Source organism: Anguilla rostrata, chromosome 19, assembly GCF_018555375.3.
Source record: "Anguilla rostrata isolate EN2019 chromosome 19, ASM1855537v3, whole genome shotgun sequence".
In the NCBI taxonomy this organism is placed as follows: Eukaryota; Metazoa; Chordata; class Actinopteri; order Anguilliformes; family Anguillidae; genus Anguilla; species Anguilla rostrata.
Window position 1 is genome coordinate 884,870 of NC_057951.1, and position 27,072 is coordinate 911,941.

General features: G+C 43.2%; 1 pseudogene; it reads left to right on the plus strand.

The window, feature by feature from the left end:
- Nucleotides 1-27,072, plus strand: part of LOC135245708 (NACHT, LRR and PYD domains-containing protein 3-like) — a 251,271-nt pseudogene that overhangs the window by 15,661 nt on the left and 208,538 nt on the right.

Sequence of the window (27,072 nt, forward strand, 5' to 3'; positions counted from 1 at the left end):
CCCTGGAAAAAGTTAAATGGTGTCTCCTTGGACAGCACCATTAAATGTATCACTATTCCCAAAAAAAGGAACTCAAAGGGATCATTAACAGTTCCTACATAGCTTTGGTTTCACTACCTGGTTATATGTAACACCAGCAGAACAGATGCACTGCACTACATGGTTATATATAACCTCAGCAAAACAGACAGACTGCACTACAGTACCTGGTTATATGTCAACAGATCACTTTTTTGCATTCTTGTTTCTAAAGTGAATCTGGCTTTTGTATTGTGCTGGCTGTGTGTTGGCTTGCAATGCTCTGAGTAGTTAGTCGCAGTTACCAGCAAAAGTAAAGAAGCAGAGCCTAACTATCCACTCAGAGATTTTATTTCTGAGTTATTTCTTGCATCTTTACTTTTGGTTGTATCTGTGCCAAATGCCAGAAGAAAGGGAGCCATTTGGGTAAGAATTTCATCTGTAGAACTGTCAGAGTTCTGTCCAACAGGACGTCTAATTCTCAGGCCTAAAGTGCTGCAGTTGGAGAGTGTAGCAAAGCCATTTTCCTCAGAGCATCAGTAACTTTAAATCCTCAGTATAACTCTTCATCACTCAACGTGATTACTGTTACATTGCACATATCAGATTTTACAGTATACAATAATATATCAACTCTCTTTTGCAGACTGAACAGCTGTGGCCTCACAGAGAAGTCCTGCGAAATTGTGGTCTCTGCTCTTCAGTCATCAAACTCACCCCTGAGAGACCTGGACCTCAGCTACAATAACCTGGACGATTCAGGAGTGGAGCTGCTCTGTGCTGCACTGATGAGTCCAAACTGTAAACTACAGAGACTGGGGTGAGTAGTGCTGTGTGCTGTGTGACCTTAACTAAATAGAATTAGTGATTATGGCTCTGTGCAGTGAAATATATGAAGTGTTTTCTCTCTGTTTACACCTATGTCCACCAGCATTCTTTCTTTGTCCACATTGTTCTCATCCCTCTCTTCTAACTGCTTTAGCACAACAAAGAAAAGCAGGATAAACCCTCATGAGTCTTAGGGTTGCCAGGTTTGTGGTTCTTGACCAGAATGTCAAGAGTTTTCAGTGGAGTCTTTAGTATCAGGTCACAGGTGATGACTGAATGCTGAATGCATGATTGACATTGTAAAATATTGACCACTTCAGTACAGTATGTTTCCGCTCTATCATAACATAACAAAAATAACATAACATAACATAATGATGAGAATAGGCATTCAGCCGACATGCTCACCGTTTTACTACCTACCACTAGTGCTTGGTTTTACCTACAAACTAGATAGTATCAGCATCGTATCAAGACCGGTCTTGACAACCCCCAGAGTTTCTGCCTCTACTACATGACATGCTAAGCTACTCTCTGTGTGAAAAAATACTTTAACGTCGGTGCGGAATTTACCTTTTCTAATTTCCTTATGCCCCCTCGTCATACTAACAGAGCTGAACCTGAAGAATCTCTTGTAGTTCACTTTGTTGATCCCCTTCATGAATTTAAAAGACTCAATCAAATAACCCTGAGTCTACTTTTACTAAGCTTGAAGAAGTTAAGCATCTGAAGTCTTTCCTCAAAACTTTTATCTTTCATACCAAGAACCAGTTTGATTTCACTTATTTCAACCTTTTCCAGATACTCTATATCTTTCTTGTACAGTCCCCAGAACTGCACACAATTCTGTAAGTGTGGTCTGACAAAGGTAGGTATTGTATAAAATAAGTATAACTTCCTTGGATTACAGGGCTCCAGACTAACTTTTTTCATTGGTTGCATTGGTGCGCCTAACTTTTTGATTTAGGTGCACCAGCACATAATTGGGTTAGACCCAAAATTTTTCACCGCGTCTTTTGACAGCATAATAATACATTTTAAGTGTTACTCAAATAACTCAAATAAAAGTGTGCGCTGCTCCCGGAGGAGTACAGGGCGCGGTTTCACACATACGCACTAGTGATGCGCGGATCGGCTCTGACGTCATCCGAATCCACATGTACGCATAAATCATCCACCCGCCACCCACCCGAACAAATTATTTTATCTGATTTAGAGACCCGCACCCGATCACACATTACCGCTATTTCTCATTATTTCGCAGCTGTTGCAAATGACATACCCAGCACTTGACTCGTCATGGTTAATTATTTCATTAAATCGCTCCCACACGGAACTTTTCTGCCCTTCCTTTTTTAAATTCTTTTAAAATTTTCTCTCGGATCTTTTTTGCCTCCATTGCTGCTTAAGACACATGCGCCGCAATTAGCCAACGAGTCTATCTGCTAATTGGCCTGCGAAAAATGAAGCTTAAAATATGTTCACATTTTAGAGAATGTAATTAATTTTAATTTTCCTCATTAATGATGTATTATTTCACCCACCCAACCCATCCACTATTAATCAGAATGTTATTTTTATGACCGGCTCACCGATCGCAGATTAACCGTGGTGCCGCGGATATAACTGCGATCCGCACATCCTAATCACACATGCCTTATATTTTCCCCACCCGCATTCAGCGAAGAAGAATATCAGGGTCAGAGCCAATCAGAGGCGAGAAGGCGGGTCTTGCAGAATCGGGTGGGAAAAAAATAACGCTCACACACACAGACAGACCTGCTAAATGTCAGGTGCACCGGTGAACCAATGAAAATGTTTAGTCGCATGACAGATTTTTGGTCGCATGTGCACCCAAAATGGTCGCACTCCGGAGCCTTGATTTATACTCACTACTATCCCAGCATCCTGTTGGCTTCTTTACAGCAACAGCACAGTGCCTAGAAGCTGAAAGGTTTTGATCAAGTATTACTCCCAAAATTGAGCACATTCGTGTTGTTCCTCCCATAAAGTATTCTAGCCTGATGTTTTTATTTCCCACATGTAGAACTTTACATTGAGCTGTATTGAGTTTCATTTGCCAGGTTTCCACCGACTTCTGGATTCACTTCTGTCACATATTGCAGTCTTCATCCATCCCCATCATTCACTACCTGCTCTGCACTCTAATGAAATCTATACTTACACTAGAGCTGCCGCGGTTACTGCATTACCGTGGTAACGCAATCATGTGTTGACGACAGGGAAACTTAATGCTACAGGGCATAGGTGGCTTGCTGCCCTAGCCACGTACGATTTTGAAGTCAAATATCGCCCTGAGAAGGTCAATGTTGAGGCTGATTTGCTTTCCCGAAACTGGACACTGAGACGTGGATAAACCTTTCACAGGGTGATGGGAAGGCGATTGTTGGTGCATGTGCAGGAGTCTAGTGACGTGATGTGCATCCCAAATGGTGTTCCAGCAGAAGGTGTTCCTGAGCATGATTTGCAACTCATTCATTGGTCAGCTAGAATAGTTCACCAGAAGACTTGCGGGAAACGCAGCTAGAGGACAGTGTTCTCAGAGTAGTTAGAGAGGCTTTGAACACAGGTCAGTGGCCGGCAAACTAGAGCTGCCGCGGTTACTGCATTACCGTGGAAACGCAATCACGTCACGTCCACCGCAGAGTCAAGCTGATCACCGCTTCACCGCTGGGTTCTGTTTTTTTCCTGTTTATTTTAGGCTAATTGTTTATTTAATTTAATTGTTCAAATTAGGCTAAAAATATGGATCTTGTTGCGAAACCCAACGTTACTTCTTTTTGGGAACATTTTGGCTTTGAGCCCGATGAAGATGGAAAGCCAAAGAATTTGGATGAGACAGTGTGCTGCATTTGCAGCAAGAAAATCAACATCATGCGAGGAAACACGACAAATCTAGCATCTTAGGACCACTCATCGTCCGTTATACGATGCAATGAAAGGCACCCCATCTACCTCGGGAGGTACCGGCTCGGCACTACGTCAGTTAGGAGTCTCAGAGGCATTTGCCAGAGTGACTAAATACAACCGGGACAGCAACAAGTGGCGAGCACTTACAACAACTGTAACAAAGTATTTGGTTGTGGAGATGGTGCCCTTCCGGACTGTAGGAAAGCCATCATTCCGAGCTATGCTTCAGTCCTTCCCCAAACAGTATGAACTGCCGGCCAGAACCTATTTTTCGAAACAGCCATTCCAGAAATGTACTTGAAAGTAAACAATGAAATCGTAGCCGGAGGTTTAAATTATAATTTTTTATGGCGGTTACCGCAGCGATTTGAATGGCTTCGCTAATGTTTGCAGAAGGAAATAAATCAATACCGCGGCAGCTCTAACTTATACCCCACTCGCTTTCTCATGCTGACCTTTTGATGAAGATGAGTTGTACTCCTTCACATCACACACCTGTGTGTGCTACAGGGTTGTGGCGTTTCTGAAGATGTTGAGCATAAAAGCAGATATTATTACTGTTGGTAAAATCAAATATTGGTCGATATGGTATGTGTGTACATCTTAGGGAAGAGTGTCAATCTGATCAACATGCAAGCTGCTGTTTAAATGCAATGTTACATCGCTTAGTTTTGTCACTCTTCTGTGGTTCCAATCCAAAGCTAAAGTCTGGATTTCAGAACATTTAAATTCTACAGCAGTTGGCTTTACTTACCTTGCTAGGCAGAGAGTAGAGGTTGCACTGGGTCATTATATAGCAGAAACACAAGGAGACTCCTCACTGCTGTATAGAGCACAGGCTCATTATATAGCAGGAACACAAGGAGACTTCTCACTGCTAAATAGAGCACAGGGTCATTATATAGCAGGAACACAAGGAGACTCCTCACTGCTAAATAGAGCACAGGGTCATTATATAGCAGGAACACAAGGAGACTTCTCACTGCTATATAGAGCACAGGGTCATTATTACTGTCCATAGCCACGCTCCCAAACACCATCTAAAAGCACCCTCCCCTAGGCCTGGAAGCTAGGCCTCTTATAGAGCCCATGGTTAGGTAATGGGCCACAGCTGCAGCAATACCTCTCTGTAGGGCCAATGCTGCCCCCTGGTGGACAGCACCCCAATTCCCTTCCTGGCATCACATGTTAAACAGGCAAAAGCTTTGAGGATATGCTGTGGGGCACTCAGAACAACACCAATTAATGCATTCCTAATGAGATGGGAGAAATACCACTGAGGCAGAGATGGATAAAACTTGCTTCGCATAAGTGTATTAAATTTAAATGATCTAGTGTAGATCACCCTGCTAAGCATCCTGTTGAGAACTCATGGGAAGTGGACATGCATGGGATTAATTGTTAATTAATTGTGCTGCAACATGATGAACAGACAAACCAACTAATAAATAACTCTTCAGTGCTTCCTCAGGCAGTTTGTGAGAAGGGCATCCAATTGATCTGGCGTAATCTGAATTATGGAGTGAAACATTCAGGCGAAGAGCCACTTCCTCCAAATGGCTGAACACTACAGGGTCTCTGTGATGCAGCTACCTGGAACAAACTGTCAAAGCATCCACACAAAAGAGCACATAATGAGGACTAGCATTTTCAGCTAGGTCAGCCAGGCTCAAGCCTCTGGCTATCTCTTGCCTGTATAGGAAACAACAGTTTTCCTATTTGGCTCAATTCTGAAGATATATCTAGAACTATATTAATAATTTTTAATATGAACCATTCACACCTACATCCTAATTATGATTTCATACCATAATGGAATTTCTGGGACATGCCATTCAAAAACTGACATGGCGAGCTAACCTAAGTTTTAATACCTTTAAAGGTTCACACAGAGTGAGGTAACTCAATACAGTTTGATGTTTTAGGATACAAACACTGTTTCTAATCTATCTATTGATTACATTTAAATGTTTTTCATAGCCTATTGCCAACTGGTGAAAACTTATCACGATACTGTACATTTGTAGTGTAGTCAGGTTATCCACTAGGTGGAGCCCTAGGCTTTTCGAAACAGGATATACCAACCAATGTAAGACGTCAGTGAGGTAGTGAGGTAGCTTGTTCAGGAGATTGAGTGCAGCCATACTGTATGTATGCCACAGTTCTTTAAGCTCCAAAGTAAAGTTTATCATAAACTCTTCTATGTGGTCCTGTTCTTTTCCCTTCTCAAGTTATCCCAGCATTATTCTGCAGTTCCTATTGAATGTCTTCCCTTTTCGATCCTGTTACGTTCCCTTGCACTGTGAGTCTGCGTGCATGTCTTAATCCTGCAGGTGGAGCTGATTGCTCTATCAAAAATATGCAATCTGTTAGTCACGAAAAGGCTGTTTACGATTACATACATTTGGATCCTTTGATATGCACACACATTACAGTACCCAAAAAATACTTATGGTAAAACAATGTGCTTACATATCACCAAAACAAACTTTTATTTGGCAATATCTCCCAAAATGTTTATCAAAATCCCTCACCTTTCGTTGGAGAGAAAGCAAGGGTCATTCTGAGTGTTTATCCTGAAATACGTCACTCAAGCTGCACCACCTAACCAAAAAAATAAAATCTGTGTTACATTTTGCCCCGCTCTGCCCTACTAACGTAAATGTGGTAAAAAGCAACCAGTGTTGAAGCAAGGCATGTACAGTGAATCTACGTACTCTGGTATCGATCAACCAATGGAAATATTGTGACACTATGACATATTTTCATTGACAGCCCCCTCATTAACATATGGATGAAAAAATACAGAAATAAATACAGAAATATATATATATATATACAGACATAAATTAATCAAAACATAACTAAGGAAATAAATATATACAGATATAAATTAATCAAGCAATAAATATCCACAGAAATGAATGAATCAAGAAATAAATATGGAAATAAATGCAAATACCCATTTGTCAGATTTTGTCTATTAATTTATTTCTGTGTACATTCATTTATTTTTACATTTTCTTGCTTTTGTATTTATTTATTTATTTATACATTAATTCATTTATTGAGTCATTTATTTATTTAGTATTATTTCCTCCATATACCTGTAGTACCAATCAATGGCAATTATCAGTTGTGGTGTTTCTCTGCAGCCAGTAGATGGCGCCGCAGTGTATTTCATTTGCCGCCTTGGTTACATTATTAGATGTAGATTGAATGTTTTTAAAATAGAAAGATGTTTGTAGACTGAAGGTGAGATAAAGTACCCCATAGTGATCATACTAGTGCTGTTTCTTGTGTTTGCAAATGAAATATGTTTGCAATCATGTTGTGTCCCATGTGATATCATCGCAACATGGAACAGTTTTGTTAATGAAATCCTTGCAGGAAGCCTCCAACCTTGAGTTGAATTGGCTCCTTATTTTTAGTTATTTTTTGTTAATTGAGCCAAGTGATAGCCTTTTTTTATGGATTAGTCAGAATAACTTATGAACGTAATTAATATAACCTCTTCCTGTTTTTGTGTGTACTGTGTACATCCCAGGAATGCACGTGCTGTACAAATAGGAAATTCCACATTTATCTGCTGCCAAGGTGCACAGTGTGACAATTAGCAGTGAATTTCAATTGTGTGTGTGTGCACATGCACGTATGTGTGTGTGTCTGTGTGTGTGTGCATGTGTGTTGTGTGTGGTTGTGTGTGTGTGTGTGTGGTCTCTCCACAGGCTGGGTTGGTGTAATCTCACAGATGGCTGCTGTGATGTTCTGGCCTCAGTCCTGCGCTCTCCTCACTCAGAGCTGAGAGATCTGGAGCTCAGAGACAATGAGCTGCAGGATTCAGGAGTGAGAGCGCTCTCTGCTGGACTGGAGGACCCACACTGTAAAGTGCAGAGACTGGGGTGAGTACAAACACAAACCCCTTCAATCAAAAAGGGTTTCAATGTGACACAACACAGCACTAATGTTAATAATGACTAAATATAGCACTGATATTACTAATGTTTTTAATGTTAAAATAGACAAGAGAGTTATTTTTCTTCACAGAAATAAAGCAACATTTTCCTGTTCTTCCTCTTGGTAGAAACACATTTTAAATCTGACATCAGTTGGAATAAACATATTTTTGAGAAGCGTCAAATCGGTTCTATTCATACATTCTTCAAAATTATGAAAATTAATTGAATCTGTTCAAATTTAGTTTAACTGGTCATTTTCTTAAATAGGCATGATTAATTCCAGAGCCCTGTTATTTTATATTGAGCTGTAGATGGGGTTTGACACACACAGCCCTGTTAGTTTATATTAATGTGCTGTAAGGTGTGTAACACACTGCTATGTGTTTGACACACACAGCCCTGTTAGTTTATATTAATGTGTGTAAGGTGTGTAACACACTGCTATGTGTTTGATACACACAGCCCTGTTAGTTTATATTAATGTGTGTAAGGTGTGTAACACACTGCTATGTGTTTGACACACACAGCCCTGTTAGTTTATATTAATGTGCTGTAAGGTGTGTAACACACTGCTATGCGTTTGACACACACAGCCCTGTTAGTTTATATTAATGTGTGTAAGGTGTGTAACACACTGCTATGTGTTTGACACACACAGCCCTGTTAGTTTATATTAATGTGTGTAAGGTGTGTAACACACTGCTATGTGTTTGACACACACAGCCCTGTTAGTTTATATTAATGTGTGTTAGGTGTGTAACACACTGCTATGTGTTTGACACACACAGCCCTGTTAGTTTATATTAATGCATGTAAGGTGTGTGTGTGTCCTCTCTGCAGGCTGTCAGGCTGTAGAGTCACACAGAGAGGCTGTGATTCTCTGGCTTCAGCTCTGTGTTCAAACCCCTCACACCTGAGAGAGCTGGACCTGAGATACAATCACCCAGGAGACTCAGGAGTGAGAGCGCTGTCTGCTGCTAAACTGGACACACTCACACTGCTGTAAGTACAGAGAGTTTCCACACTGCACCTCACACACACACACACACACACACACACACACACACCTGAGAGAGCTGGACCTGAGACACAATCACCCAGGAGGCTCAGGAGTGAGAGTGTTGTCTGCTGCTAAACTGGACACACTCACACTGCTGTAAGTACAGAGAGTTTCCACAATGCACCTCACACACACACACACACACACACACAAGGAGTTGGGGGGGGGGGGGGTAGACATGGAGGGCACTGTACAAACCAGCATTACTCAAGAGAGTTGGGGATCTCCTGTAGAGGGTGCTGCATGGGATCACTGCAGTAAATAAGATGTGGTTGTTGTAGTTAGTCATTGGTGTGTTAAGAGTGGAAATAAAGGATGGTTAAAATTCAGAATTCTGTTCTGCTCTTCTTACAGTGTGGACCATGGAGGAGAGAACAAGACCAAACCAGGACCCAGGAAATGTGAGTCTGTATCGACAGAACACTTTGCATAGATACACACTCTGTGTGTGTGTGTGTGTGTGTGAGAAAGAGAGACTACTCTCGTACACACATAAACACACAATCAGAAACACACATGTACACAAACACACACACAGAGGTACTATGACAGTCCTTTCTCTCTCACACACATAATAAGGTGAATATTAATAATGATAATTAATCTCATTAATGTCTCTGGTGTGCAGACGGCTGTCAGCTCACACTGGATCCAAACACAGCGCACAGAGAGCTGTCTCTGTCTGAGGGGAACAGGAGGGTGACACACACACGGGGGAGAGAGCAGCCATATCCTGATCATCCAGAGAGATTTGAGGGCTGGCCCCAGGTTGTGTGCAGAGAGAGTGTGTGTGAGCGCTGTTACTGGGAGGCTGAGTTCAGTGTGTCTGAGGGGGGAGGGGTTTATATAGCAGTGACAGATAAAGGAATCAGCAGGAAAGGACGGGATCCTGACTGTGAGTTTGGACTGAATAAAAACTCCTGGAGTCTGCGGTGCATTAATGATTACGGTGACCCTGATAAACTCAGATACTCTGTCTTACACAATAATAACCAAACAGACATACCTGCCCCCCCCTCCCCCTACCGCAGAGCAGGAGTGTGTGATGATGATGATGATGATGGTAGAGGAGTGTGTGTGTACAGGGTAGGAGTGTGTGTGGACCGTCCGGCCGGCACTCTGTCCTTCTACAGCGTCTCTGACTCTGACACACTGACCCTCCTGCACAGATTCCACTCACACTTCACTCAACACAAACCCCTCTCTGCTGGATTTAGACTGTGGGACGCCTCAGTGTCCCTCTGCCAACTGGAGTAGTGACACACACACACACACACACACACACACACGCATGTGCGCGCACACACAAACATGCACGTGCACACACACGCATAGACACACACACACGTGCGCATACACACTCGCACACATGCACGCACACACAAATACATACACTCATGTACACACACACACACCACATTCATATACACATACACACACACTGATACACATAGACACATACACCCACATACACACATCCACACTTTCTCACACTCATGCACACGCACTCACAAATACACACACTGATGTACACTCATGCACACGCACGCACACACCTACGCACGCACACACTCGTGCACACACACTCACACTCTTACACACACATACACACCCTCTCACACCCAATCACACACATGCACACACACACCTACACACATGAACACACACAATCTCTCGCACACACAAACACACACATTCACCAGTGCACTCTCACGCGCACACACACATGCATACATATGTACACACGCTCATAACCGTATGCACACACACTTTCTCTCTCTCTCATACTCAGTCACTCACACACACACACCCTCTCTCTCACACACACACTCACATCCACACACATTCACACAAACGCACGCACACACACACAAACTCATGCACTCACGCATGTACACATACACGCGTACATAGACACAAACACGTGTCAACACACACATTCACATTCCCATATGCATGCACACACATGTATAAACACACACACACACACTCACATCCACACACATTCACACAAACACACGCACACACGCTCATACACACACACTTTTTCTCTCACTCACACACACAGTATACAGACACACACATTCGCAAACGCACACACACAAATGTGTCAACACACACACATTCTCATTCCCATACGCATGCACGCACACACTTATAAACACACACATTCTCTTACCCAAACGCACACATACACACTCATGCACTCACACATGCACACACGCATACACATACATGCGTGCACACACCATATACACATGTATACACAAACATTCTCATACCCATACGTACACACACACACACGTATCACACACACATTCACAAAGGCACTCTCATGCACACACACATACACATACATACACTCATTCTCTTGCACGCACACACACTCAAATACACAGTCACACACACATTCACACAAACGCACGCACACACACTTTCTCTTACCCATACACACACGCACCCGTGTGCACACACACACATACTCATGCACTCAATCATACTCTCACACATGCACACACACATACATGCGTGCACACGCACACGCATTCTCTTACCCATACACACACACAATCCGGGCACACACATACTCATGCACTCACACACATACACACACGTTCACATCCACAGTCACTCCCACAAACGTACACATGTATGCACACACATTCACAAATTCACGCACACACACTCTCACCCAATCACACACACACACACACACACACACACACAATGCCTTACCAGTGCAATTTCAGCTGTGCCCAATATTATATATATATATATTATATATATATATATATATATAACCTCAGTACAGCCTAACCCCTGTACATAAGAGTATTATCTTTTAGCAGTTCAGGTTAAGCACTTGCTGTCTAAATGTGATATTTTTTACATTTTAATACATTTATATTGCAAATGTTCAAGGTGTGTTTATGTACTTTTGATTATTAAAACATTAATATAACATTGAGAGTAATAATGCCAAAAGATGGCAGGGTAAAATGTTTTTGAAGTAATAATTCTATCTCCTGTATCTGCATCTTTTTTTAAAAGAATCCAGTGGCAAACTCCTCCACTTAAATGTGCATTTTACTAGTTTTTACAGTTGCTTTCATTCATTTTCACAAGAGTTCCAATGTGCAAATTTCTGTTGGCAAATGCAGCTGATAGGGAGAATGCAGAATGATCACTGCAGTGTACTTATTTCCTTTCATTACTGTAAACAATGATGGATTGAGTTTCCTTATTAATTCTTTTAGGATTGTTTTTTTTTTGCTTTAATTTTCTGTATTTTCAGACAATAATATGCAATGATTAAACCTGAATTATTAAAATATCAAATGTTTTGCTGTTGTGATTTATTAGTGTGTGATGTATTGAACTCCTGTGACACAGTAGTACTTATTTCATATTCTGTATGGGATTATGTTTGGGCTCAATTTGAGTAGATCAGCATGGGGCTAAAATCTGCAGTTGAAGCAATGACATTCATCTACAGTAGTGGAAATAAAATCCATTATAAGAGAAGTTGTGTAGTGTCTGATGAATGCTTGCTTCTGTTGCTGTAGTGTAACCACAACTCAATACATTTTGAAAAGGCACTGCTTGTCTATTGAGCTGGTATGTTTGTTACCTCTCAAATAAATGGTTTTCCTGAAGGTTTGACCTGGATCTGCTGCACATCAGTTGAATGGATTAGACCACTAAGCCAAAACCAGGGCAGAAGTGTGGTTTGCATGACATCCAGTCTCTGAGATGTTCCTGAGACCCTACAGTTTTTCTCATTTTTTCAGATGCATTTCTGATATCTGCAGTCAAAAATTACAAGTGCATTACAGTATGTTATGATTGCTTTGGCTCAGTGTGAAAAACTCAATTTGCCAAACTGACTGGCAAAATTCTTACCCTAAGACACTAATTGCAGTACCTACCCACAAAGTGCACAACTCTAAATCACACTCAGTTTTCACAATACAGTCGTCTCGTATTAGTACAATGTTCCAATGCTTATTGCTAGACATGCATATTGTGAAATGAAGTCAAGATTCTGCAATTCTGTCTCATCACTTCCAGCAACATTGCCCAGGTGAGTCGCATTGCAGCATGATTGGTAAACCCAACATAAAACGCTGTTTTACAGCACTACATTCAGCAGTGTCTGACAACATGGAGCAGCCCAATGCAGTTGGTACTGATGGACGGGTCGTGGCTGAGGCTGTGGCTGAGGTTGTGGTCAAGCAGGTAGAAGAAATGCTGCTGTATTGAATGAATTTAGAGCCACAGTGATTGACCATGTCATAAATCCAGGCATAACAATGGGAGAAGCTGGAAGGATTGTAAAGGCCAAACTTAAAAATGTCAACAGTGGCATCTAATAAGAGCTTTTGGACTGAACATTGATAAGTCAATAATTTACTGCAAAATGTGATACTGTAATTACATTACAGGATTGTTGTGTTGGTGTCATTTTATATTATTTCTGTTCCGTGACGAGCCTGTAAGCCATGCTAATCATTCTTATTAGAGACCGCGCAACTCTGTTTATCCAAAATGCCGGCTTATTCCACATGGGGGAAAATTGCGTTTGTGTTAGGTATTCCTGTGGCAATGTCTGTTCTGTCTGTTCTGATAATGTGATTATTTTTCTTCTATCAGATAAGGCCTGCTGGTGCAAGTGTGTAATGTTGCATTTGTATGTGTTATTTTTACTGTTTACATGTCAAATGTCTAGAGTGTAAATGTTTCTGTTTAAATGATTGGTTGAATAACACATATCGCCGCTATTTTCACCGACCATGTTAAACATACTCACTCAGCTCCAAAGGCATGCTGATGTTAAACCCATATTCCAATCTGTTTGAAATGACACAAATTCTGCCTAGTCTGTTCAAACATCAGACATTTTTTTAACTCTACATATTGTTTATGCCCTGCACCTGAACAAATTGGATGTGCCCATTCTACTGTACCATCTCCTTTGTAAGCTAAGAAGTTCCTTTCAGCTGACTACATCAGAATCTGTACTACTGGCATTTTATGAGAGCTGAAAATGTACAACATTGTTAATCAGAAATTATATCTGGGTGGGTAAATTGGTGGATATGCTGTAGAACATAGTTTGTCATTGATTTATAAATATACCAGTATATCCTGAATTTTCACTGATGGTTTAATTGTGGTACATATAGCAGTGCCTGATATGCATTCTATGTTTGCAGTTTGCTTCTACCTGACTGCTTCCCCCCAGCAGGGAGACAGAGGGGAGAAGACTCTGGGTCATCCCACCATGGATGGCGCAGGAGAGGTAGCAGGTTTTAGCAGATTGCTAAGGTGGTCTGGGAGGACCGCGTGGGAAAGTATGGAGGACCGATCGCTCAGTGGGTAAGACTGGTGGAAGATACCACAAGCCAGGCTTAGCTTCCTCATCAGGGCCAATTATGACACCCTGCTTTCTCCTCAGAACCTGCACTAATGGTTTGGTGCAGATGAGACCGTCCGCTCTGTGCTGCACCCAAACGAGGCCTCCGGCACGTTCTGTCAGACTGTGAGACGGCTCCAGCACAGGGACACAGAGCAGGCCTCCAGCACAGGGACACAGAGCAGGCCTCCAGCACAGGGACACAGAGCAGGCCTCCAGCACAGGGACACAGAGCAGGCCTCCGGCACAGGGACACAGAGCAGGCCTCCGGCACAGGGACACAGAGCAGGTCTGTCAGGCTGTGAGACGGCTCCAGCACAGGGACACAGAGCAGGCCTCCAGCACAGGGACACAGAGCAGGTCTGTCAGGCTGTGAGACGGCTCCAGCACAGGGACACAGAGCAGGCCTCCGGCACGTTCTGTCAGGCTGTGAGACGGCTCCAGCACAGGGGTGCTACAGATGGAGGTATGACCAGCTGCTGCGGAAGCTTCTGGAATTACTAGAGACCAGCAGACAGGAGGCAAACAGAGACGCCTCTCCTGTGAAAGAGCATCAAACCCACTTTGTGAGGCAAGCAGAGGAGGAGGGGACCGTAGGACACAAAGGTGGGAGTAGAGCCCTGGTTCCAGGCAGAGGGTGGAGCATGCGTGTAGATCTCAATCCACAGCTCCATTTCCCAAATGAAATCAGCACAGCGTTCCTGTGGCCTAACATGGAGACATGGTCCACTCGGGCGAAGGTGGTGCTCCTTATATGGAGACGTGTTCTATTCGGGCGAAGGTGGTGCTCCTTATATGGAGACGTGGTCCTCTCGGGTGAAGGTGGTGCTCCTTATGGAGCTCACCCTCCCATGGGAGGAGGGGGCAGAAGCAGCCTATGAGCGGAAACGCCTGAAGTACTCTGACCTGGCAGCGGAGTGTGAGAGTGTAAGGAGTGTAAGGAGGTCAGTTAGGGAGCGACAGTATATCCAGTGGAGGTGGGACGCTGGGGGTTTACCCGCCAGTCAGTGCTCTACCTTCTGGAGAACACAGACAAGGCAGGGGCAAGGCTGAGGAGGGCAGCTAGAGGGCTGGCCGAGGAAGCAGAGAAGGGGGGCTGGCTCAGAGAGGGGGGGGAGAGTCGGCAAACACCCACTGCACCCAAAACAACAGCAGAGGGTGGCAGCTGGCCTTCTGGATCAGTTTGAGCCTCTTTGTGTCCCTGGAGTAGAGGCTCCCAGCCCAGCACACACAGGTGTAGAACAGGACACCGGCCACAATGATCTGGTAGAACATGGCCAGCATCCTGCTACACACACCGAAGGAGCGTAGCCTCCCCAGAAAGAAAAGCCTTCAGTCTAGTAGGGCCTCCAAAGACACAAACCACAGTATCAAACCATCTATCTATATGATCGGGTGAACATGGTGTATATGTGTTTGTGTGTGTGTTTGTGTGCGTGTGTGTGCATGTTATGCATGTGCGTGCGTCTGTGTGTATTGATGCGCTGTGTACATGCTCTGTGTGTACAATAAAAATGAGCATCTTCAGTGCATCAACCAGTGCAGTGTTTCTTTGAAATTACACCCCCATCCTCATGCTAAATGGAATTTAATAAAACCATTATGTGTTGTGGCAGGAGCTTGAAATAGTTGAAAATATCAGAATATTTACTTTTGCTATCAGACCTGTGGGCTGTATTGGAATACTGGAAACACAAAGTGGATGCTTTCCGCCATCCGGTGGTCTTGTGACGCTACTACAAGGGACTGAACTCCAGAGGGTGATACTCAAGGCAGAAGTTGGGAGTTTCTAAAACGTTGACTGCTTACTCCCGTTCCCTCTGTCTAATATAACATTTTTTGTAAAGATCTGAAACTAGGCCCTAATATAGGAAATCAGAATGGGGGGAAATATTTGTCATGGCACTGTACATGAGGTACACAGGTTTCCTTTAACAGGCTTCAATATAAGGGGCACCAGGGAGACACACACTACAAAGCCTGCAGAGGAATTCTCAGTTCGCAGTTTGCTAATGCCACACACCAGTATGGAGTATATTATCTTAACAGGAGTGAGCTTGTCTGAGTAACTTTTTCCCTGTTGTAATTACAGCAAACACCCATGTGATAGAGCCACAGCCATGACATGACCTTATGTTTAGTCTTAAGACTTTCCTTTAAAAAAAAAATCAGCTTTGGTATGATAACAAGCCTACACATTAATGGATTATTTTATTCTGCTTGGATGAGAAAAATAAACATTTACCACATTTCAGCTTGTGCACGTGTATATTTTGTAATGGAATAGAACAGAAAAGCTGTTTTTCATGCCGGAGGAAGATCTTTCATAAGCAGCTCTGACATGCAGTCATATGAGCGCCCAAAGGGGATCGCTAGGGAGCGATGAAACGCAGATCCCTGTCTGACTGAACCCTCCCGTACCCTGGGCAACACAGGCACCAATCGTGCGTCGCCCTGTGGAGCTACCGGCCACAGTCGGCACTGGCATGGTCCGGATTCGACCCGAGGCCGTGAGCCTCATCCATGCACCTCAGCGTGGGGCCTTAACTAAATGAGCCATCCAGCAGCCCCAAGCCTAATTTTAATAAAATTACACCTTACCAGAATCTTGTTATGTTTCTGTTGTCACTTCACTTTTCAGTTGACTATCTGCTTTTCTCCTGCACAATCTTTGTTTCGGTTTTGTAGTATGGGCGTGGTTTTCTCTTTCGCTCTCTCTCCCCGCAGCTGATCACTCTCACCTGTTCTGGCTGCATTCTCATGCACTGGCTAATCACTCATTTCATTCACCTGTTCCCTGTTTGCATGTTCACGCTCCATTCAATTATCTCTCATTTCACTCACCTGGTTTTTTTGGTATATATTCTCTGTTTCCCTGTTCTTCCTTGCCAGATTGTGCCTCCTGTTTACAGTGCCTTTCCAGCATTTACCTCTCGTTAGTCTGACTCAGGTTTTGATCTTGCCTGTTTACCTGACCACCGATTTTTTGCCTGCCGACTTTGTTTTTCCTGTTCTGACCTCCGCCTGTTTAACGACTTCGATTTTTGTCTTCCGATTCTGTACTTCTGCCCCGGTGGATTTTGCTGGTTTTCGATGTTTGCACAAACTGACTACGAGACTGCCTGCTGTATTGTGTACCTTTGAATGAAACATCTCCTTCGGAAGTTTCGACACTCAGTTGTACAAGTCTGCATTTGGGTCCACCACACCCCGAACCCGTGACAGAACAATCTGGCCAGTATGGACCCAGCGGACCCAGAGCACCTGCGCAACGCCCTCGCCACACAAGGCAGCACTCGTGGGACGGCACGAGCAAGCCCTCCGTGAGATCCGGTATTCGCTGACAGCACTCGCTGGTCAGACGCAGCAGCTGACCACCCGCCTCCCGGCTCCCGCTCCCGAAGCCCCGAGGGCTCCTCCCGACCCGGTCCAGCTCTACACCCACGCAGCCCTCCTGCCCAGGGAGCCGCACATTCCTGCTCCGGAGCGCTACGCTGGAGACTTGGGGAAGTGCAAGGCGTTTCTAATGCAGTGTTCGCTCGACCTTCAACCAGCAACCCACCACTTACAACAACGATGGGGAAAAAGATTTCTTGCATCGTGGGGCTGCTGAAAGGATCTGCATTAGACTGGGCCACAGCAGTTTGGGAGAGCCAACCTCCTACAAACTTCACCTGCTCCAGTTTCGTTGCAGAAATGCGAGAAGTCTTTGATCGCCCCGTTTGCGGGAGAGACTATAATCGACGCCTGCTGTCGATGCGCCAGGGCACGCGCAGCGCGGCGGCATTTTCAGCTGAGTTCCGGACTATTGCTGCGGAATCAGGATGGAACGACACTGCGCTCCAGGGGGTCTTCAGAGACGGATTGTCCGAGGCTTTGAAGGATGAACTGGCTGCAAGAGACGATCCCGACAACCTCGATGCCCTGATCGCGCTGCTGGCCATCAAGCTGGACAACCGCCTCCGTGAGCGCCGCAGAGAGACGGCCAGACGCCAACCCTCAGCGAGCCCTTCAGCGGCCAGACGGCCAGACGGCCAGACGCCAACCCTCAGCGAGCCCTTCAGCGGCCAGACGGCCAGACGCCAACCCTCAGCGAGCCCTTCAGCGGCCAGACGGCCAGACACCAACCCTCAGCGAGCCTTTCAGCGAAATTCAGTTCCAGTCCCGGTCCCGGCACCAGTGTACCCCCGAGTTCGACCGCGCCCCGCACGCCCAGCGAAGAGCCAGTGCAGCTTGGAAGAGCCCACCTCACGCAAACGGAGTGTATGCAGCGAATCAGGACGGGACTTCGCATTTACTGGGGCACAGCCGGTCACGTATTATCCTCCTGTCCTATTCGGCCAAAAGATATTAGAGTGGGGACCCTGGTGAGCCGTACCACGATGCCACACTGGTTCAGGACCAACAACCCCTCAGGCTACAGGCGTTGGTCGACTCTGGCGCCGACAAGAATTTCTTGGACGCCGAACTGGTCGCTCATTTTTTGCCTGCCGACTTTGTTTTGCTGATTCCTGTTGCCTTCCGATTCTGTACTTTTGCCCCGGTGGATTTTTCTGGTTTTTGATCTTTGCACAAACTGACTATGAGACTGCCTGCTGCATCGTGTACCTTTTGAAAGTACGCAATTGTCCAAGTCTGCATTTGGGTCCACCACACTGCAACCCGTGACACATCTATAAGAAATGCTAACTACCATACAAAATGCCAAATAATCTCTGAATTGATAGGAACCACTCAAAGCAGGTACATGAGGCAGACAGGAAATCATCAGGTCAGACGACATGTTCCCACTGTAACAGAATTTTGTACAATATGCACCAGGGAAATACCCACTACACAGCATGCAGTGGCATTCTCCAAAGACTCACTAAGTTATCTCAGTCTTGATAGTAGTTTATAAGCATCACACCTCATATGGTCACATCTCACAGGCATGAAGGCTCTGTCTGTGGTCACACACGCATGTTACATCAGTAATTAGGCATCTCAGCACACAACACAACAGCACACTATAGTGCCTGGGACGGGGGCGGTATATCACCATGGTGGGTGCCAGAGCGTTTCGGGTCCTCTCAGGAGTGCACTCGGGACAGCCCTGAGCTGCATTCCATCCTCCCCGTAGCTCTCCATCGCTCCTCTCCCTCATTGCCATGGTAACTGGGAATGTGGAGACTGGGACAAGACTGCAGGCCTAGGCAGAAGTGGCCAGGAGTGCATACAGAAATACAGAAACATACACTTCCCTTCACTACCTTAAGCCTCCAAGCAGCTGTACACCGCAGAACACAGTCTGAAGTGCATTAATCACTGCAGGTTTGCCACTGAATCTACAGGAACTGAGGCAGAGCAGTGAAAGAATGGGCAGTGATTCACTATGTGCGCTCATATAGACATGAAAACTGTTTCTCTGATCGATCAAACATTGTCTGAATTATTTGTAAAACATTTTAGTTTACAGCCATATCTGCTGCAATTACTAAGGCATAAGTACACTTATGTAGTTGTGGAAATGACTGAGTTTTGGTCTGATGGGCACTTCCTCGCTTGAACCAGAATCCACCGTTTGGGCTGTTCACAAAGGCCGATAACAGAATAAGCACAGCAAGTACACGAAGCTGTAACGTTCTGAGAGTTCTGAGAGCTAGCCTTGTAATAACTTGTCACTAGATGGGTTACAGTAGCTTTCTCTGGTCAGAGCGTCACAGGCATCAGCATGAAGGTTGGCTTTTTGTGTATTACTGTTGCTTTACGAGTATCATCAAATTGTCATTGTTGTAGACATCATGGTTGCATGCTTTCAGCAAGAACAGGGACACTGATGTTTCTTATTTTTAAGGGACCTTCTATGTTGTGTAAAATTATGGATTCAGTGTTGGCTTTTTTTTTTTTTTTACCTAAACAATTTTTATAAGGAAAATATAACAAAAGCAAATGAGGAAGCATCCATCGAAAGCCAAATCAACACTCAAGAGAAGTAAAAATCATCTTTTTAAAAAATGAAAAAAAAAACAAGCAAACAGAACAAAAAATTGAATAATAATAATGACAGCTTTGCTACTTAAAAAAAAATGTATGGAGGGATCGTGGACTGTGTGGTGTATGCAGATTTGTGTGTATAAGTAAGACTGTTCACTGCCATATTTATTTTTGCAATTTCTGTTAAGACAGGCTCTATGTACGTGCATACATACTCACAAAGAAAGACACAGTTATGCACAGTTATCTGTTCAATGCAAAATATTCATATTTACAGTATCTGTTCAATGCACAATATTTAGTTTCTCAATTCAATGAATAATATTCACATTTACAGATACCTTGTCATGTTAGTCCTGTAGTTTTATTTTTACTTTTGGAAGCCAAAATAAACATATTGACGCTGAATGCACCTTAACTAACATAACAACATAGATATGGTTGAGGGTTCGGTGAAAAAGAAATCAAAAACATATTATTTCCACCCGGAATGGGAGCATGAATTTCTTTTCACGTCAGCAAATGAGAAGACTATATGTCTCATATGCCCACAGGCGGTAACCTTGCCAAAACGTAGCAAAAAAGAAAATTAGTATCACAGGCATTTTCAATCTTATAATCACTCATGCAGCCAGTTTAAAATTAGAAAATTACTCACTCTGCTGTTTGTGCCACTGTGTGCTTCACATTGAACATGGAAAACAGAAGGAAAAGTAGAAAGTGGTCTGAAGAGATTAGAAAAAAGGTAATAGCCAAGCATGGTCAACGTAAAGGTTACAAGACCATCTCCAAAGAGCTTGATGTTCCTGTGACCACTGTTACCAATATTATTATTATTATATAAGTTTAAGGCCCATGGAACTGTATCCAACATCTCTGGACGTGGTCGCAAGAGGAAAATTGAACAGAAGGATTGCTCGAACGGTCGAGAAAGAACCAAGGAAAACTTCAATACAGATCCAAGCTGATCTTCAAGTTCAAGGTACAATAGTTTCGCACCATCTGTCACTGTCTGAATGAAAATAGGCTCCATGGTAGAAGACCCAGGAAGACCCCACTTCTAAGAGGGAAACACATAAAAGCCAGACTGGACTTTGCCAAAATGCATGTTGACAAGCCACAGTCCTTCTGACCCGGCTTGGGAACGACTGCTCCAGCTCCCCACATCACACAGCCGTTTTTTACACTCAGCTCATCTTTACGAGCAGTGCATGGTGCAGACTCAGTCCCCTCTTGCTCTGGCAGCCAACCTCTCTGCACCATTTCTCTCGCTCTTGAGAGCTCTCTCACTTGTTCTGCTGTCACCGGTGTGATGTCTGATGTGTCCAACATGAGCGCTCTCTCCTCTGGCTCTTTGGGACCTGGGTTCTCCGGCAAGGGTAGGCGACTCAGGGCGTCAGCGTTGCCGTGGTATTTCCCTGCCTCGTAAACGATGGTGTACTCGTATGCCATCAAAATCACGGCCCAACGTTGGATTCGGGGAGGGACACGATCTGTGGGATTGCTTTCATCTCATTGAAAAGTGACAAGAGGGGTTTGTGATATGTCACAATTGTAAATGGATGCCCGTATAGGTATTTGTGGAATCTTCAGACTCCGAAGATGACTGGAAGCCTCTCGTCTCGTTGAGAGTAGTTCCTCTCTGCTGAGGTGAGTGTGCGGGACATGAATCCTATAGGTCTCTCTGTTCCATTAGACATGCGATGACAAAGTACAGCACCAACTCCATATGGTGATGCGTCATATGATAAGACAGTGTCTTTTTCTGGGTCATAATGGACCAGCACCTTTGCGGACTGCATCAGTTGCTTTGAGTGCTCAAAAGCTGCTTCCTGTTCATCTCCCCACTGCCACTTTGTCTGTTTCCTCAACAGCTTGTGGACTGGAGCTAGGACTGTTGATAAGTTTGGCAGGAACTTATTATAATAATTAAGCAGTCCTAGATACGCCTTTAGCTCGGTCACATTGGAAGGTGTGGGTGCCTCTTGGATTGCTTTTACTAGCGATTGGGTAAATATTATTTACCATAAATAATAATAATAATAATAATAATAAATGTGATTTTATCCACGGAAATAGATATACAAAAAGGCAAAATAAATGTGGTTGCAATTGCCATCGTAGATGTCAGAAGGAAATGTGACTGACAAAAGAAAGTTTGCTCTCTTTGCAGTGGCTTGGGCTGGAAACAAGCTGTAAGAGTGGGAGATGCACAACACTGCCTACTGATTGTAGATAAGATCGCTGTGAGGATGCTTTCCATAGAGGATTTCAGCTGCATGCTCCCATATTACTGAAAATGCTGTAGCGCTGCTATAAGCTATAAGTGCATATCAGCGTATGACGAGTGCTGTGTGCGTTGTGTTGATAGAAGCGTGCCGCTGGCTAGTGCTAGAAGCTAGCTAATTGTTAAATGGTCTACTTACACCACTATATCACCGAGGTTCAGAAAATGTAAGCCCGCGTTTGGTTAATTTTATTATGCAAATTCATTTAACTGAAGGTTTCTATGACGGCGATCGTGACCACGACATTTATTTTGTCTTTTTGTATAGCTATTTTTGCGGATAAATTATTGCATTCATTCAATTATCGAATTCATTATTTTATTTTCTGTTAAAAACATTTAATTAATATCCATGGAGATAGCCAACTACCTGCACGTTACATGACGTTTGTAGTCATTTACTAATATGATCGCATTTCAGGCTGGAAAATGAAGTAAGTTGACGCTGAAAACTTGTATGTAGGCCTACTCTTTTTACACCCAGGAAATGTATCAGGCATCAATAAAGGAACTGATAAAGAATCGGATCAATAAACAGAATCGGTAATGGAATCGGTATCAATAAAATCTTATCAATTCCCATCCCTAGATTTTACCTTCTCATGTACTGGATGCAGGCCCGTAGAGTCCACTTTGTGCCCCAGGAAGATCGCCTCACTGCCCATGAATGTGCACTTGCCCCGTTTCAGACGTAATCCAGCACTGTCCAGCCTTTTCAGTACCTCAGCCAGTGTCTGTAGGTGATCCTGGTCGTTGTGCTCGGTCAAAAGGATATCGTCCAGGAAAACTGCCACATTGGGTATTCCTTGCAATACTCCCTCCTTGGAAGATGGCAGGACTTGAGGAGACTCCAAACAGTAAGACATTGAAAGTAAACAGACCTTTGTGTGTGTTTACCATCACATACTTTTTTGACTCCACGTCCAAGGGTATCTAGTGGTGTGCGTGACTCATGTCCAGCTTGGTAAATTTCTATCCTACTAACAGCCTAGCGAACAAGTCCTCTACTCTAGGGATAGGGTATTGCTCAAGCTTGGATACACAATTTACCGTCATAGTCTCGGTTTCTGCATCCACTTTAGCTCTCGTGGTGAATTACACTGGTCTTGGTTTGAAAAACCTAGGGGCTGCTTCTTTGTCCACATAGATTTTTGCAGGGGGGCCATTAAGTCAGCCCAGCTCCTCTTTGAAGACCTCTTCGTGTTGACTGAGCACCTCTTGTAATGTCAATTCTCTGACATTATTCACATGATTTACAGACCCCCAATCTATGCCCAGTTGCCTTATCCAGCCCGGCCTGGCAGACTTGGTCCTGTTCCTGTGACTACCACCACCGGTAAGTTCTTAACAGTCTCTTTGTACTGTACAGTAACCTCTACAGTGCCCATTGTCTCTACCGGTTGACCTGTGTATGTCTTAAGCTTAAATGGGCGTGGCTTAAGTTCTGGTACTTTGTCCCCATTCCACAGCTTAGTGTAATCTGACCTGTTCGTCACTGTAACGCCACAACCTGTATCAAGCTCGAACTGTCTTTCCACACCATTCACTGTTAACCTTTTTGTGAAAGGTTCTTCTTTGGAAGTCCCTGCTTCCTTAATGTTATACATTGTGAAAACATCTGAGGACAGCTCAAACAGTTGACATTTTTAAATGAAGACTAAAAACATACCTTTTATACCTTGCCTTTACCTAGGAAAAATTCTATTTTATTTTATCACTTTTTATTTATTTTATCATTTTATATTTCTTACATTTACTAATACTCTTCTTACTTGATTTTATTTCATTATTTTATTGTATTTTATTTTTATTTTATTTTTTTATTTGTGAAGTGCATTGCATTGCAAAACCTTGTACGAAATGTGCTATATAAAAAAAGTTTGATTGATTGATTGATTGATTGAAAAACACTTCCTCATTTTTGTCCTCGTTTTCTTTCTCCACTCTGACATGATGCGCTACGTGTTTTTCCTTGTTTCTCCATCTTCCGCACTCCTCCCCTTGAAACTTCCCAGCACCTGATGATGAGCTCTTGGACTGGCATGCTTTTTGTATGTGTCTTTTTTCCTCAGCCATGGCATGTTTCTTTTATGTAGCGACACTCACTGGCAATATGCTGCTCACTTCCGCATCTGTAACAAGCTTTCCGCCACCAGGGCCGGCCACTGGCATAAACACTCTATGCGGTTGTTTAGGGCCACAACTGCTAGGGGTGTCCACACGATCCAATTTTTTAATTTTTTTTAGTTAAATGACCTTATTATTTTAAGCATCTATTTAATGGAGTGGTGTTTCCTACTGTACTTCCCCCCACCCCCCACTCCAACCAACCAACATTTTTTCGCCCTCTTGTATTCAGTCGCAGCAATTCCGTACGTTCAGTGTTTTGTATTAACATTCAGTTGAATCGTTCTCTGTCAGGGCCTCCGTTCATGTCTTTCATCCTCTTCACATGACACCGAAGGGTTTCTTTTATTTTCAAATGCTCAGACATTTAGCACAACTTCTTTTGACAAGCCTTTCTCTCAGACTCCCTTCCCAATGCTCCTCATGGCTACACATAGTTGTATTCTCAACAATCACATACTGCCCTCTGCTGGTTAGAACAATTATACCTCTTCAGTCTTACTCTATTACATAACAATTTTTATTTTATTTTAGCAGTAATCTGGTATGCAAATGAGCCAGTACTGAACTGACAGTGTATGGCAATGCATGGCCGGGATACACTAAAACACCAGCAACAACTGCAAGTACATGACTTCACAGAAATGACTACGTAATGTTATAGGTATGGGTCTGTAGAGTAAATGTATACCCCCTTTCATTTGGTAACTATTTTTAGTTTTGGCAGTAATCTGGTATGCAATTGAGCCAGTACTGAACTGAGAGTATATAGCAATGCATGGCCGGGTTATACTAAAACACCAGAAACAATTGCTGGGATTGTGAGAAAGAAATTATTGCATAATTTAAAAAAATACACATTCAAAGTAAAATTCCAGCCAAACAGCAAGCTAGTAATTTAAACTAGCCAAATAGCAAGGAAGTAGTTAGTAATTTAAACCAACCAAATAGCAAGATAGACGCTAGTAGCTAGCGATTGTGAACAAATTGTATCTGAAATGTTTTTAAATAAAGGTAGGCTAAGTCTCTATCAAAAGCTCAGAACCCGTGGTTACTGTAATGACTCTTCCGGACTAATTAACGCTATTAACGTTAATTCGGTGCTTGTATTTTGATAGAAACTCACCGGAAGTTTTTACCGGAACTTATATACAGGAAGTCTAATTGTTGCTTAGCAGCAGCATGAGCAGCCGGCACAGTATATGGCGGTATGTGCTTCTGTTAGCTGACTTGTTTTGTTAAAATTCACAGTGGAAAAGCTATTTGGCAGATGCTGAACAAAACGGCATTGGGTTGCAGCTTCTAGTTGAGGTAAGTTCATTTTTTAGTTAGCGTGGCTAACTTGTGCATTCGTTCCACCTAACCAACCACCTTACAAGTTAGTAGGTACGCTGATTTAGCTAACTTCGTCATAAAATTTCTCACGACCAAGAATGCCTTACTTGTTTACATTCTCGACAGGTGTGACGGCGAAATAAATCTATCGCTGTTAAAAACGCTCAATCTGCTGGGAGTACCGCCATAGCTGGGAGTGTTGCAAACCATATAGCGATGCACCCCCTTTAAAAGGGGAGAAGAAAAACTGCAGGCTACATGTGAACTTTCAATATAGACCACTTGTCTGACTTTGACTAAACTGGCTCACGTTTTAGTTAATAAAACTCAAAAGTAACTTAAACATTAAGTTATTACTAGTGGTTTAATAGCCTACTAGTTCAGTAATTTGTTAGCATTTTCTGGAGCCTACATGAGTATACGTGACGTATGTACGTATGTTGTAAAGAAGTTCGAACATAAGCTTGAGTATATTTTCCGGGAGTGCATAATTGGTCAGAAGTGTACCAAGCACACTTATTTTAAGAAAGTATGCTTCAATAGTGGGCTTATAAAACCTCGTAGTGTCCACCTTGTTAAAGTTCTCTTCAGCCTAAAAGTATTAAAGTACATCTATCATATGCTATCATGAAAGACATCCAAGACATTTTTCACAGCGTGAGAAATGTTACGACTACGTCAGATACACAGCTAAAATCCACTCGTTTTTAAAAAAAAATAGTGTCCTTGCGGGAACGGAAGGTTCGCTCCGTTACAGGATTTGCCCATAGAATGACAAATTTAATTTTTAAGAGCTATTGTTACTGCAAGTTGTATTTGTGAAGCCAAACCTACATATGACTGCAGTTAATGTCTTATAGCTATAAAACTTTTTTGCTTGTATGTTAGTAAGCCGGCTAGCTAACATGAATGTGCCATCTGGGCAAGGTGTATAAACCAGAAATAAAAACCAGCTAAACCAATTAGTATTATTTACTACACCTAACATTACGTGTTAGCTAGCTTGCTTACAATCGATTTGCACCCACTTGATTTAATGTGCTAAATGAGAGGACGCAAATTTTGGCTAGATTCCTCCTTCTTTTGTGACCATGTGGTAGAGCCTTGACTTTAATTCAAGGCTTTAACGCACTGT